Raw genomic sequence first — 6,000 nt, forward strand, 5'->3', positions numbered from 1 at the left:
GGAGTTTCCATTGGTCAATGGCAGAACAGTGGGTTTTCTAAGGTGGCGACACAAACAGAATAATACAAAGAAGCTTGTTGGTTAATGCCCATTTAGTTCATGTTAATCTTTTAATATAAAGGTTAAAGCAGAGGTTTTACTATAAAGGTTAAATACAAAGGTTAAAGCATAATTAATTCCTAATTATACTGACTGTGGTAGAGTGGAATCTCCTATTTTCAGGAAAAGCTGGTCTGTTTGAGGATCCCTCTGCTTCCTTTAAATTTGGTTATGTTGAATTTTGTTGAGAGCCACAGCCAAGGGGCCCCAGCAAACTTTCAGACTGCCAGCTGATGATTGGCTCACAGCGGCCCCAGCAACATCTAGCTGATTGGCTTCTCTGCGGTGATGCTCATTGGGCTGTTTCCCCGCCCTTTCAGACTGCCAGCTGATGATTGGCTCACAGCGCCCCAGCAACATCTAGCTGATTGGCTCCTCTGCGGTGATGCTCATTGGGCTGTTTCCCTGCCCTTTCAGACCACAGAGCTGCTCATTGGGGGACTTTTTTGGCTCTGCCCACACGACCCCGCCAATCGGCCTCAAGAGCAGGAGGATTGTGGGAGGTGGAGAGGCTTGTGGTTGAGAGAGAGGCTTGTGGGAAGCCGGTGGTGGCAGTTAGGCTCTGAGGGATTTTCCTGAGGAGCGGTTTTGTTTGGCGTGTGTGGTTCTAAAAATAAAGTTCATTTCTTTTGACAAGAGGCTCCTGAATTGTGCCCAGCCAGACTGTGGCAGAATTTTAACATGAATGATTTCATTTTGGTTTATTCTTTTCTTTTGGAGCCTGATAGAAGAGCTTAGCTAAAAAACAACGGCCTTCCGTAGTTTTTTCTTTTGCAATGTATCTCTAAAATAATAAAAAGCAAAATTTTCCAAATATATGCCTGCTTTTTGCTTTTTCTTCCTTTTCTTATCCTTCTTCTTCTTCTTTTGTATTGTACATTCTAAATTTTCCAGGTCAGGAGCTATATCTGCCATTGTCATCATGGAGAACCCAGAATCTAGTACAGTGTCTGTACTATATGCTCATGAACACTTTTGTTTTTTGCATAAAAAAATATGTTGGGGACTTTCCATATCATTACATATCTTATAGCATCTTTTTGATGATGTGTAACATTCCATACTATGAATGTGATTTATTTAGCTTTTTTTTTTTTTTTGCTTACCTAGGCTATCATTGATGTTTTTACTATTGTAAATGAAAGGAAATATTCATGCAGCAAAATATTTTCTTAGAAATTCCCTTTGACTCTTGGAATTGTTGGTACAAAAAATAAGTAAAAAAGAAACACTATAATTGTCAAAAAACCAGTAAACATATTTAAATATTTCTCATTGGCATATATATGCGTGTGTGTATATGTATGTGTGTATATATATATGTGTGTGTGTGTGTATGTGTGCGTATTTTTTTCAACACTTTGTGACTTGTAGGTCTTTAAGGACAACAAGTATGAGAGAAAAATCTATTCCTTTATGAGACTTTTTTTCTCAAGTATACATTTTATGAAAAAAGTTATATATCTCCAAATTTTCAAACTGTAAAGGCATTATCCTCTTTTGATTGTCAAGAGTCAATAGTAACAAGTGTCACAGATACTCTCTTTCTTCTTTCCTTACCTAGCGTAACCTTGGCTTGTGGTCCCAAGAAGCATTTGAAATGGGTAACAGCTTCAAAGTCATGGAAGTTGCATAAATGACTGACATATTTTGTTCCTTGAGTACCCGCCAGTCCCCAGAAGCTAAGAGAATATCTTCCTCTCATCATTTTTCTACGGATCAGACCTAAGAATGACCTGTCAGGAGATAAAGATCTGCATGCAGTAGTTCATGAAGATTGATAGCAAAGTTCAAACTGATATATGCACCCCCCCAACCTGGTTTCATGGATGTCTGCATGGACAAGACCTAAGAGAATTGCCTTCTGATCTAGTACTGCAAAGGGTCACTTTGTTGTTCATCATTGTTCAGCATCTTACATCCAAGGAAGCCAAGAACAAGTTGTGCAAAGTGAGAAAGCTCTTGTGGGCACAGAAAGAATTCCTTATCTTGTGATCCAGGATGCTCACAACATTCACTTCCCTGATACCCTCCTCAAAGTGAATGACACCATTCAAATGGATTTGGAGCAAGACTTCTGATTTCAAATTTGACACTGGCAATCTGTGTATGATACCAGAGGTGCAAGTAACTTGGAAAGACAGAGACATCCTGGCTCTTTTGATATGGTTCATGTGAAAGATGCCAGTGGAACAGTTTTGCTGCCCAGCTCTCCAACATTTTAATTGTTGGCAAAGTCAACAAAATATGGATTTCTCTTTTTGAGGACAAAGAATCCATTTTACCATTGCCAAAGAGAGAGACAAGAGAGTGGTGGCCAGAGTGGTGGGTGAGATGGTTTCTAGTTGACATGTTGGAGGTCTCTGTTCTTAGTTAAAAAAATATATAGATCGATTGAATAGATACTCTCTAGCCACTGAAAGCCAAACTCCTTTGTCAGGATAAATGAAATTTCAGGAGGCGAAAACATTTTGTTGAATGGTGATCAGTAACTCATTCCAAATCTCATTTAAGAAAGTAAATACAGCTGGAGCAATAATGCATGTCCTAGAGGTGTCAGGCGAGAAAAGATTTAACACCACACAATAAACTATAAATAAACAAGATAATTCGGAAGAACCACTGCACATTCATTTGTGTCAGAGAAGGAATTTGGAAATAAGATAGCCACCAACCAGCAATTGTGGTGATAGTAACATTTCAGAATTCATTAGTGGAGAAAGAAAATTCATGATCAAGAAATAAAAATAAAGGAATTTTCCAATCATCTTTTGATTCTATAAGATGATGTAATTCACCCTCTTGAATATGACCCTTTAAATGTGTGAAACAAGCAAATGTCGTATAATTCAAGCATTTCCTGAAGTCCATGAAAGCAACTCACTTAAGCTTTCAAGTTGCATATAAAATGGTACTAAACAGTTTCATTTCTAAAAGCATGAAAAAGAAAAAAAAACACTGAAGTTTAATAAAAAAATCTGTGATAGTGAATTAAGATAATGTCAAAAAAGGAAGGATCCTGTGGAGCTGAGAAAGCCAATCCTGATATGTGTTCAGAAACAGTAAGAACAAAGTCCTGAGAGAGATGTCCAATTATAAGGTCACCTGGGTACTTGCTAAAAAGTACCTTGAAAGAAGTTATATTGCAGGTACAGTGAAGCAGGGTCTCTAGGGAGTGGCCTCAGAAGCCTTAGTTTTATCAATCACTATGATTTTTATTTTTTTAACATCACGGACATTGTAGACCCTTCACGGAAGAGGGTTCCTGTGTGATATAGTGCAGCACTGGAGGATTGGGAAAGAGGCTTGGTTGTAAGGAAGAGGAGATTAAAAGGCCATTAGACATTACTGATTAAACCAAGGACCTTATTCAAAGTACCTAGCATAATATCTGGCACAATATAATATTAATGTCAGTGTAGAAGAATCACATTTGAATGCTACAATCAGATGTGCAAAGAAAGCATCTTCTTTATTTTCCTTATGAAAGTGATAAAGGAGTAATAGAGAAAAAGAATTGAGTAAAACCCAGTACACCCAATATACTTTGTTAATTTAAATAATCTAAGTGTCTCCCTCTCTCTCTCTTTTTAAATAAAATCTCATTTTCGAGGATTTTTCTCTTTCTTGTTGTGCTTCTTCCCAGAGGAGCATCTGATTGGGAGAGAATGGCTCATTCCTGGGAAGAAGTCTGACTTGGGGAGCTCCGAACAGGTGTAGCTTAGATACACAGAGGGTTAGGACTGGAACAGATTCAAGTGACAGACCAATGTCCTAATTTTACAGATATTTAAGTCAATGCCCTGATGTGCTACATGTTCTGTATGAATTACATTGCTCGTGAGAGAAAGCCTTGGGACTTAGTCACACCCACAGAGGGTCTACTTTTTAATCCAGGGCAGATTCACAGTGCACCATCTTTAATGGCAATTTCATCCCAAGGATTGCATTTAGATAGAACTTAATTTATTGCTTTAATTTGAATTGTCATTATTAGTTATACTCTGACTTAGGTAAGTATCTCCCAAAAGGTATATGTTAAAAAGGCTTTGTTCCCAGGTGGTGCCATTGGGAAGTGGTGGGATTTTTAGAAGGTGAGGGCCTACTTGGATTTCCTTAGGGAGGGCATTCCCTGAAAGTGATTGTAGGAGCCCAGTCTTTTTCTCTTTGGTTTCTGGATCATGAGGTAAGCAGTTCATTCTATAGAATCTCCCATCATCCTGTGCCATCCTCATCAGAGGCCCAAAGCAATGGGGCTGCCTGATCTTGGACTGGAATCTCCAGAACTGTGGGCCCAAATAATATTTTTCTCCTGATACATTAGTTATCTTAGGTGTTTTGTTACAGTAATGAGAAACTGACTAACACAAGCAACATTAGCTTCTATAATAGATAGCTTCTGAAACAGCCTAATATGAATGTTAGGTCCTTTCTGTTTTATGCCTTTGCCATCCTGCAGGGGAAGGGTTCCCTCATTTTTCTAAGTTCATGGCACCCTTATCCCTGTAATTTTTTCACAGTAGTTCTAAGCCACAAAAATACCTATTAGTTCTGTTGATTGAATAGATCAGCTCTAAAATGTAATAAGTGTCTTATGTTCTGACAACAAAATAGCTGTTTAGAAAAAAGTATCCCCAAATCAGAAGTGAAATATTTTTATTATTACAAGAATAATGTACCAATTGGAAAGAGTGTGTCCATTGAGTACTACACAGCTTCTCAAACCTTGAGATCAGATTGGATACCACCCAACTTCATTTCCTGTTCTGTATTGATTTTTACATTTCACTTTCTCTTTTTCAGCAAGCACAATGATAAGAGACTCTGGAAAGAAATGTAATGTAATGTTGGAACTGAGGATTACCTTGAGGTAGTACTGTATGTAATGCAGTTTGTCACTGACTTCCAATGCTTGGATTTAGGAATTTTTGACTTTATGATTATGGAAAGGTGATACACATTCAGTCATACTTCCTATTTTGAGTTTCGATCTTTTCCCTGGTTGGTGTTAGCTCTTGTGGTGCTGGGTAGTGGAAGCAACCTGAAACTCCCAGTCATTCCAGCGATCCAGAGGGTGAACCACCCATCCTCCACAGTGTGCTGTGTCACTCAGCCACCATATTTGGAAGGTTAGATGTACTCAATGCATTTTTGACTTACAACATTTTCAACTTGTGATGGCTTTATAGGGACGTAATCCCACTGAAAGTCTAAGAGCATCTGTATTTGATAGATGTAGTGTTTCCCTGGAAAATACACAATATCTCAGGATAACACTGCGAACTTGCTGCAGTCCCTTGGGGTGCCCAACATACTCTTTAGGAACTTTAGTTCTTAAGCTTGGAGTTGTTGCTTTCCAGCTGAGAGATGTGGAAAATGAGAAACAAGAGTCATCTATAGGAGATGTCTAGGTGTGGAAGTGGCACACATCACTTTGGCTTCTTGTTCCTTAGCTGTGCCTGGTTTGCTTCCTCAGTGACATGTTTTGCTGTGGTAGGAACTTGGAGTGTACTCCCGCTTTCCACCAAAAATGTGACATCACACCTTATGGGGCTCTATGGATGGCTATTCACCTAAAACCCAAGAGGTTAACAGAGACTCTGAAAGTTTATGCCATAAACATAGCAGGAATGAACTGTGGACCACTCCTCTGAAGACTGTGTTTGAATAGCCAGGCTGCCCTCCTGTCAATGAATTCTCAGAAGACCAAAACTCTGGCTGCAGCGGGGCCACACCTTGTTAGCCTTTCAGCTGCCCTTCAAAGTCTTGTCCTCCAACACCAGTGCCAGCCTCCAGTGTCAAGGGACCTTGTGTGTCCTCAAGTATCTATGCTGCGTTGATCACACCAGTCTCCCCTGAGAACCACACTTATAAATGTATATCTCAAACTTTAATTAGACT

At 39.1% G+C, this 6,000-nt stretch overlaps 1 pseudogene; it reads left to right on the forward strand.

Moving 5' to 3' along the window:
• Positions 1-2,448, forward strand: part of LOC139705512 (small ribosomal subunit protein eS4-like) — a 119,351-nt pseudogene extending 116,903 nt beyond the window's left edge.
• The last annotated feature ends 3,552 nt before the right edge of the window (positions 2,449-6,000 follow it).

Source organism: Marmota flaviventris, chromosome 4 (genome assembly GCF_047511675.1).
Source record: "Marmota flaviventris isolate mMarFla1 chromosome 4, mMarFla1.hap1, whole genome shotgun sequence".
Taxonomy (NCBI): Eukaryota; Metazoa; Chordata; class Mammalia; order Rodentia; family Sciuridae; genus Marmota; species Marmota flaviventris.